Source organism: Sciurus vulgaris (assembly GCF_902686455.1).
Source record: "Sciurus vulgaris genome assembly, chromosome: 12".
NCBI lineage: Eukaryota > Metazoa > Chordata > Mammalia > Rodentia > Sciuridae > Sciurus > Sciurus vulgaris.
In genome coordinates, this window is record NC_136473.1 from 27211577 (window position 1) to 27222071 (window position 10495).

The following is a 10495-nucleotide window of genomic DNA, read 5'->3' on the forward strand; positions in this document are numbered from 1 at the left end:
TGGGCAGAGGTACCCATTTCACATCAGTTTTCGCTTGCCTATGCATTGCCCTCGCGTTACTTTTTGCAGACAGGGGTGTGGGTCAAGGGTATGGGTCAAAGACTAGGGCTGAATTGCTCAGGTGTTGCAAGGGTTCATGGGTATTTTGTACATTTCAGGGATTCATGGGTGTTTCCTGCATTTCAATGGTTCATGGGCAGTTCTTTTGGTTTCAGTCTATCTTTCCTTTCCTGTGTCCCCAAGGAGTTTTGCAACTGGGTTAGAGGGAACCATGCAAAAGGAGGGAGAAGAGGAAGGCAATTATCTTCAAAGAGAAACAAAATTGTGTATCAAAGCAAATATTATAATAGAATACAAGGTAATTCAATAGACAAAAATATGTACATGATATGTACATTTCAAATTACTTTTCTGACATGTCTTCTACCATGCTGTCAATGGATTCTATTAATATAGCATCTTGGTTTTTTGGGGGTGCTTTCTTCCCTTGTTTTTTCATGTTGTTCATGTATCTTCCCCTCTAGCAGTGCAGATCTGAAATATTACAGTTTCCTCCTATAGGTTTATAGTGTCCTGCAGGTTTCCAATACCTCACCTTTAAGGAGAGATCAATATTAACAGCACCCAATACAAACAATATGCAGCCTTAAACCAAATAGCCCCTAATAAGATGTTAACAGTATTGATTATTATCTACAGCATAAACAATAGGTTTACAATTAGGTCCACAATTTCTAATGGTGGACAAAGAAGATGGAGGAGGGGTGTAGGATGTAACGTTAATGAGGTAAGAAGTGAGAATGTAGAGGTACTAGATCATAGGAAGAGTGAAAGCAGAATCAAAAGAAGTTAGATGTTAGTATGAGAAAAGGGAGCAACTCCGAGAAAACAGATAAATAAGAGGAAAATAGAGAGAGTGAGAAAATAAAAATTAAAAAAAAATCTACAACAAAACTGTAATATGCTATTCAAACCTCCAGTCTTAGGTCACCTGATGCATGAAAGGTACTTGAAAAAAGAAAAAAAAAAATGGAGAAAAGAAAAAGAAAAAAGAGTCTTGAAGGGCAATGGAACAATTTTTTTCTGTTGGAGTTCACTATCTTCTCTGCAACCCTTCTCATCTGGTAGGTGGGGTTGGCTGGAGTTTGCTGGTAACTCCACCCTCAGGAGGATGCCAGTTACTAAGGTGGGAGGATTAGAGTTGGAGGCGGGACTCCTGGAGGCAGGGTATGGCAATTGTTAGTCCCACTGGAAGACTGCACCCCAGGACTCTCCTTTGGGGTCCACTTGTATGACATAGGAGCCTGGTCAAAGTCCCTTCCCCACTTGTGGGCCCCACAATTCCTGGTCTCTAATTTAGTCTCCAAATTGTATCTTTCCTGTCCCCTGGGCCTTTTGACTTCCCAGTCAGGAACCTCTCTCCCTGGAGGTCCTGATAACTGAGCACCAGGACCTGTGTTCCTATTTCAGAAAGTTGTTCCGTATTGGCAAATCAGGACCAGTTGTGTTGAAAGCTGTGTGTCAGCCATGTCGCTGCAGGCACTGGGTCAGTTGGTGGCCAGGGGATGGTTTGGAGACTGGGGATTGAGCAGCTGAAGGGCCCTGTTGGTTGCCAAACAGACGGAATCAGGTGCTCTGTGGAGTAGTGGACCAGGCTGATGTCAGGTCCCAACAAGTGCTTCTGAGTTGTCTCTGGAATTTCAGTGGGTGCCAGACTAGTTGGCTGAATGAGCCAGGATCAAGATGTCCTCACACCCTTTTCTCATCTACTGACCCCTTTCCAAGCTCTCTCCTCCCTCTGTAGCAATATGGTGGCTATTAGCACACCAAGTAGGGATACCTCCTATGCAACCAAGCCAGTAGGGCTTGGCTGGATATAAGCGGCCACATTCCAAGTTGGTGGCAGCAGCAACAGCTAAACCGTAGGTACCTTGATAATGAGCTTCTAGTGTCTGGCAGGTGTCCCAGAATGGAAGCTGCCCCAACTCAAGATGGCGTTGTCATTGTCAGGGATAATCCAAGATGGTGGCAGAGGCATCCCAAGGTGTTGGTGGATGGGGAGTCACAGCGTACATCCACAGGGAGCATGGTAGTGTTGGAGATCTGTGCAGGGCTTGGGATGGTGCTGGAGATCCACCTGTACATGTTATTAACATTATATTACTATCAGAGAGTTGTGTCAGGGAACTGCTTTTTACAGTTATCATCCCTATGGTGATACTTGACTTTTTAAATACTGTAGAGCTATGTTTTTTGATTTTAAAAAAAATTAAATTTAAATTCAAAAATAAGAATGAGCTAAATTCTTAACATCTTTTCCAATTTTCTTATTTTATTTCAAATAAGCTTAATTTCCTATCTCTAAAATGGGAAGCTGAGCCAGTTGATTTTCTATGTTCTCACTTATGTTATTTATTCTATGACCCTATGCATCCATCGAGTGATTTATTTCATTCCATGTTTAAAAAGACTTATGAATCTACAGATTCTTCTTACAAAGAAATATGAACACTGAATTCACTTTTGGAGCTGTTTCCCAGACATCGCCTTTGCTGAATTAATAGGTTGTTTTCAAGACCCATCTGTCACTGCAATGGGGTCCTAGGAGGTTCCACAGAGTTGAAGAGACCTCTGCTGGAAACTTCCAGGTTCTTGACCATGTCACAGGAAAGAATTTAAGGACATGTCAGGTATGAGTATCAAAACAAGAGAATTATTACAAAGGGAAAGTAGTCCACAGGATAATGAGAGTGTAGGCAATCTCAGGGTGTGTGAGTTTTCTGTCCTGGTCTGGGGCTTTGACCCATAGGGACAGTAGCTAGGGCACTGAGTCCATTTGGGATTATTCAGTGTCACACCAGCTTTCTTTGAGCATGTGCTGTGCCCTTGCACCTTCTAATCATGCTAATTTCTATACTGCATGTTTCTTTAGTGACTTAAATCTTTTCTGAGGGGTATGCTTCTTACTATTATAATGAAATCAGGGTATTCCTTGGTCACCAGTCTTTAATGTGTGTATTTCCTTAAGGATGTTTCCTCCAGGGGCCTTGTGGTTAACTTGCAGCTTTGTTGCTTTTTCAGCCAATCAGCAACCTGCAGACAAGGATGCTGATGGAAGGACAATGGCTAGGTTGCTCAGGGGTTGTTTGTTCTGTATTCCAATGGTTTATGAGTTTTTCTGTTTTGAGACTCAGCACTGTCTTTGAATGTGTAAATTCTTACTTCTCATCTAGGCTTCATCCTTGATTAGAGCTAGTGGAATATAGCTACTCTTCATCTCCATATCCCAGTTTTTAAAAGGCAGTAGACCTTTAAAAGGTGGTGAATGCCCAGCGAAGTTCATACTAGAATGATCCTCTAAGAAACTGATAGCTCCCTGGAATGCGCAATAGTTCCCACTTCTGCACATACCCATATTATCTATAAATAACTATATATATATATATATTCTTTTCCTGAATTCATTAGTTATATTTTTGAAATGAATTTTGCACTAAAAATTATAATACAGTATAAGAAGTTGTGCCTGGTTTATGATAAGGTGAATTCCAAAATCAAAAGAAGCATGATTTGCTTTTTCATATTAAAGGTCAAATTTACAAAATTGAAGGTAAAAGTTTGCTTACTGACATTATCAAGTAAGATCTAGATGTATTGATTTGATCATTTTGATTGACAACCCATCTATATAGAATGTACCCTACCAGGAAGATTATCTAATGCTATCTTATAGCCTCCTAACAGATACTAAAGCTCAAAAAGGCAGAACTAATTTGGCATAATCCTGCATAAAATCTTTAGAGTATGTGAGCTTCAACATTTTTACAGAAAGCAAGAGCAATTATATTTGAAACTTCCCATTGAGAAAATTAGGCAATATTCTAGAGATGATCGTTCAAATTTTACACATATATTTTATAACGGAATCAATCAACTAATTTTAACCTAACGACTACTTTACTTTTTTCCTTTAAAGTAGAAAACAAATCTAGAAACACAGTGGAAATGCAACTTATGTATATTTGTAGTCAAAATATTCTGACAACATGAGAAGGCTATATTTTATTATAACTATTGTCAAACTTAAGCAAAAACGTAAGCAGTCAGAAGATGTATTAAAGCTAATACTGCAGTCATATCTGAGTATCTCCTTGGTACGTTCTCCTTAGTGAGACTCTATGGGGCCAAAGTTAAGTCCTCTACTACAACAGGAAGAATTCCTAATAGATTCCTTCTTTGAAAATAAACCATTACTCCCTTGCTTCTGTATCATGCTTAGAAAGGTAATAGATGAGATTTGATGCTATTGCAGTCTTTGGTTCTGAAATTCAGGACATACTAATTGGGCACCTATAATCTTAGAAGCTCTTTAGTGGTAAAAGTAAAAACCCTCAATCAAATTGGCCCTTAAAACTACATAAAATATAAGAGGAAGTTATTGTTTATGCACCTGAAAATTCCCATGCTAGGGCAGCCATAGTACTCCATTTCCATCTCTCTGCTCTACCTCCCTGTGTTGGCCTGGTTATCAGATTTCATCAGTGGTTCTGAACTCTGCCAGTTCTGCATCCTTCTTGGAAGCAGGGGATCCAATGGGCAATGAAAACACATGCTTGCCTCCCCAGCAGTCCCAGCAGATGTGCCCTTGGCTTTGTGAGGTTTCAAGTCCATCATAAAGCCAATCCGTTTTACTGTGGCCATTTGTCAAATGTACCCTTTGGAGAAGCCAAAGCTGAGTTTGAGGTCTATCCCCTCAGCACATGAATGGAGAATGAGAGGACACTGTGGTTCTTCACAAGAATGCTAGAGAAAAATTAATGGATACTGCGTGGCAAAACCAAAAGTCATCAATTACGTGCCCATTTGCTCTTTTATTCATTTTGTCCCTAAATTGTAACTCCCAATTTGCACCATAAGTCAAGAAAAGATTTTGTTCACCGTTAAACTTCTGTTTTCCACTTCTGTGCCTGAGAAAGCTAATCATCATCTTGATTCACAATTTCACCTAAAACATAATTTCTGTTTGTCATTCCAGTTCATGCTAAAGTAATCTTAAAATGCATAAACGCAATTCTTTATTATGACAATGATATAACAGTAATTTGGTACATTCCAGTTAGAATTTCTGGAACAGATTGACATTTTGAAGATCTAATTCTTTAATGAAGATCTAAATGTTATAGTATCTCAGTTTTAGAATACATATTAATTTTTAAATAAAAGATTAATAATTACCAGTTTCAAAGCATATTTCTACTTTAAAAAGAAGTTGAGTTTTTTAGTTTTCAAAGTCTCAATGTACTTTATATTACATCCCTATGTTCTTCAATTTTCTTTAAAGAAATAATTGCAAGCATTGCTGTTTTGGTTTTGGTTTTGGTGATGGTTTTTGTTTTGTCGTGTTTTCTTTGCAGTGTTGGAGATGAAACCCAGGACTTCATTCATAAAAGACAAGTGCTCTATCACTGAGCTACACCCAGATCCATAATTGCAAAGATCAGCCTAATTTTTATAATGAAACATGGCTAAATTTATTAAAAGATTATGCAGTTATTAAAGCCTAGAAACAATTTTTAGTATAGCAAATAAATTCTAATATTCACTTAATCAGTGATAATTTGGACGGCAAATGACACCTGTATTTTGTTGTTCGATCTCTATACAAAGAAGTGGATTTCAAAACCTTTACATTACATATATTACATATGTATGTTACATTATATATATTATATTATATTATATTTGTTATTCATACGCATGCATACACAAAGTATTGTGCATATTGATTTGGGGGTTACACATAAATTTTATGAAAATTGCTAATACGGTATCCATAAATAATGACAATGGACTATATCTTCTATGACTTTCTAAAAATTCTTCTTTAACATTTTATGTCTTTATTTTGCTATCCACTATATAAGCCAATGTTTTGTTGGTTCCAGATCAATTTATTTCAAAACTTTCAAAGTCAGCTTCCAATTATTCCTTTCTGCTATTCTTTTTAAGGTTTGAACAAAGTGTTTTCATTGTTTCATACTCCAAGTCCATCTTAGAGAAATGAGAAAAAATGTATGTAATCATATTTGTCAATACATGTCATTTTGTCTCTGGTTTTTTAGATGCCATTTGCTTCAGCTTTGTAATCATAGCCCATTTTCAAGCTTCAAATTGTACATTGATTAGTTGAAATTTTTAGGCTTCTCTAAAAAGGCAGCTTCCTGGTGCCTGAAGCCAAAAGGAGATTTGCATGATCCTGCATTTAGAGGTCAGAAGCTAAGCTGGAATTGAAAGGTTATTTGTGCACAGCCTCTGTATTGCTGTCTCTTCCTTCTAAGTCCAGGAGGAAGACAGAATCAACAAATTCCTGAGGTTAGAAACATGAGCCCAAGTACCAACTTGGAAATATTTCAATTCTACTTATATTGAAGGCATTTTTTTTTTTCTTAACTGCAGACTAGGAAGAGCACTAACCTATCAGAGTCTTTAAATTAGGTCTCAGAATATATTTTAACAACAGCAAAATATCTTTTCTGACTGCCTGGCCTAATTAGCTACATAGAAAAAAAGTGAGAAAAATATTTACTACCTTTTTAGGAAAAGATAAACTAGAATTTCAAGCACTCTACCATTTCTATATACCAATCTATTTATTTATAAGGAATCAAATTAGTTACTTTGTGTATAGTCCAATTTATTGAAGTATTGGCACTAAGGGATGTGAAGAGAGGCTTCTTTGACTGAATGATGTTAATAGACTTTCTCGAATTTTCTTCCCAGCTCCTGATTGTTTAATAGCTTTCTTTTACCCTCTCTCCTTCCCTTAGAAACATGGTTTCTTTGCCTTGTGTCACTTCATCTGCCACTTAGTGAAATTAAATTTCTATCATGAAGAAGCAACAGCACATCAAAGTTCAAAGTTATGTAGCTTTATCTTTGTTCCTTGTGTCTGAACTTTGCCCTAATAATCCACAGCACTAACTATAACCACAGGGAAGATCACTTCAGGGATAAGAGTTAAGTAAGTGTTGTAAAAGAATCAAAAAACACATTGATAGCGACTTTGATTTTATAGTTGTCCCTCTGTAGGTGGTTCTTATCAAAGTGGCGGTTGACTGGTTATTAAACAAAAATTTTCAGTTTTTTATATGATCCATTCTTTGGGGACACTACCTCTTTACTGATAAAAAATTATCTTGGGAATTACTATGTAAATTTTCATTTTAGATTTTAATAGTGTAGGTAAAGAGGTCATATAAATTCAGAGTAAGAATGAATACTAATCTGGATTATTTTTTAAGGAACCTCAAAATTGTGTTTTATATTACCATAAGGACAGAAAATCTAATGAAATCACTTTGTTCATCTTTCAACTTCACTCACATCTGTCCTTCTACCATCTCAGACAGTCGTGGTACTCAATGTCCCGCTACTATGACAAAATACCTGAGGAAATAAACTTGTAAGTAGAAATGGTTTACATTGGTTTACAGTTTCAGAATCTCAGTCCATGGTCACTTGTTACCATAGCTTTGAGCCTGTAATGAGGCAGCACATCATGTGGGAACATACTGCCAGGATACAACAAGAGAGAGAGGAAGAGTGATGAGCCCAACATCTCCTTCAAGGGCATGCTCCCAATAATCTAACTCCTTCCATTAGGCCCCATCTCTTAAAGATTTGCCATATCCCAATAGTGCAAAGACTGTTGACCATGTCTTTAAAACATGAACCAAACCAGAGCACCATCAGAAGAATCATAGCTATCACGCTGTTATTATTCATTCTTGTTATAGCCCAGGAGTAATCCATACACTATGAAAACAAAAGTCACATCTGTTTTTACTCACAGTTATAGCCCTATCACCCATCAAAATGACTTTTACATAGTAAATAGTTCATCATTTAATGAATTGGTCAATTAAATAAGTATGTAAAGATTGTACTTATTTCACCACATAAAACATATGTTAATGTATTTTGTCATTTTGATCTAAACTTCTTATGACAACCTAAGTCTTTTATGTACAATATAATAAAGAAACAGATTTGCGTGAAGATTTTTTCTATCATCTTAGGATTGTTACTTCTGTGTTTTCTCTTCCTTGATTTTCCTCTAGTTTTGGTTTGGGAGGAAGGGTTTAGACCCTAATTACTAGTCTTGTTCTTCCCTTCCTTGGATGTTCATTCAGAAAGCCTTATCATTTTGTCCATACAACACCATGCTGAATGCCTGAGGGGCTTAAAATGGAATGAGGCACAGTTATTACCACGAAAAGTCACCCTGTGTTCTTGCCCATGAACTTCAGACGTCTTTTGTGCACCTAGTGAGGAAGGAAAGCACAAGGCAGGAAAAGAATAGTGGTTTCCAGATGACTTTCTAGTAAGCCAAATAACAAAGTGCTGTATGTACAAGATTTTGCCTCAGGCAAGCATGAAAACAACAGCAAGAAAAAAAATACCTGAAGAGGTAAGAATAAACAGAAATGAAAAAGCCAGAAGCATCTAACTAGGAATGAAACAGATGCATAATCACCAGCATTATCGTTAAAATCACATTTTACAAATGGCCAATCATTTCCACAATCTTAATCTAGGAACATCCTTTTTAACACACATTACCTATATTGGGCTATAGCTGCAGGAGTCTGCATTTATACCAGGAAACTCAAGACAGCCTTGCTCCCACACTGCATTTAAGTTGTTGTTGCTGTTGCTATTATTAACTTAGACATTTATTTTGTTGGGGCTAAATGTAGCTGACACTCCAATGTCCTCCTCATCTGTAAATATAAAAATGTAGAATTTCCAGCATCCTAACTTATATGAATATTGGAGAAATGAAATATAATGGTGCATCTGAAAATACACACATACACACTGTGGACTTGATGTCATTGAAGAGAGAAACCTGAGAGGTCACTACATCAAGAGAAATATTTTTTTTATCAAAACAAAAGAAGTGTCATAAATTCTGCACACCAAAAAAAGACTATTTCAAGTTATTGTCAGCCCCAGAATTTGCTCTTTTCTTCTCCAAATCCTATAAATTCTTCCCACTGGCACAGCATAGATCAGAGAGATCACAGAGCAGAAATTCAAAAAGAAATTTATAGTGGATGGAAAATCATTCCTAGGATAATAGACTGCAGGTACATCTCAGGAACTTTAATGAAGGACAGAATCTTCTTATGTAGTATCTTTGCTGAGCGACTAGGTGACTCTTTAGTAACTTGCAGAGGCCCCACTCTTAAATCAGCCCTGATGGGACAACACTGTGCTGATACAGATGCATGTGGACCCTAGACATGTGGACCCCGCAGCTGAAAATATTAAGCTGGAGCTGAGCTTTCCTGAGTGTGTAGTAAGAGTTGACAAAAAAAAATAAGGGGCGATAGGATGCAAAGAAGAGGATCAGAAGTGGAAAAAACAGAATCGAGACACAAAAGCAGGACCACAACAAAGACAATATTGAGTCTCCCACTGGTTTTTAAATGCAGTATATATGTTTTCTATATGATCGTGTGTGTGCATGTATACAAATTCATACATATTATTCATGTCAATTATGTAATCAATAACGGTAAGGTAATTTCTGAGTAAAAAAAAAAAAAAAAAACTTGTTTCTTTGAGTGGGTTCAGTCATTCAACTGATTTTAAAGTTGGCTTAAGAATTCCTACATTAAAGTGCTTCTTTTTCTTTGGTGTCCTAGATGCAGGGCTAAAATTAAGAATGGTGTCAGTTGTCCCATCTGGCTAGTGAGAATATCTAGATAGCTTGCGGGGCTAGGAGGAAGAGGAGTATCAGATAAGCAACCTTTTGGCCATCAGTTCAGTAGCCATGCACTGCACAATACTCACACGAGATGGACTGAGCACGAGAAGCTGACCACATATGCAACAGCCGCATTCTCGCTGTGTTCTAACGTGACTGGGAGAGAGAAGCAAGCTCTCTGTCTCTTCTTATAAGGACAGTAATCCTATCGTGAGGGACCTGCCCTATAACCTCATCTAAACTTAATTATCGCCCAAAGATCCTATTTCCAAATATCATTACATTGAATGTCAGGTCTTCAACATATGAATTTTAGGGGGAAACAACTCAGCATGTCACATTAATAAGGCCCCCAAAGCACACACACACACCTAACTTAGATGCATCAAAACAATCAAAGATCTTGGTCCATTAGCCTTCTGGTCTAACTACACAAAATCATCAGATACGAATTTTTATACTAAGGATAGACTTGAAAATTAACCCACCCTAAAGTGATTACAATCATATTTCCTCAAGAATATTACCAAAATACGGTATCCCCAATTCCCAATGCCAATGTAAACTTCAAAAGAATTAAGTGGAATTTTTGTAACAATTTTAATTAGCTATGATCATTAAGTTTTATCCTAAAGAATATTTCTCTTTAGAACAAAACAAAACTATGTAAAATATGAATGAATATAGTTAAATTGGGAAATCATTCACTGTATAATGGAA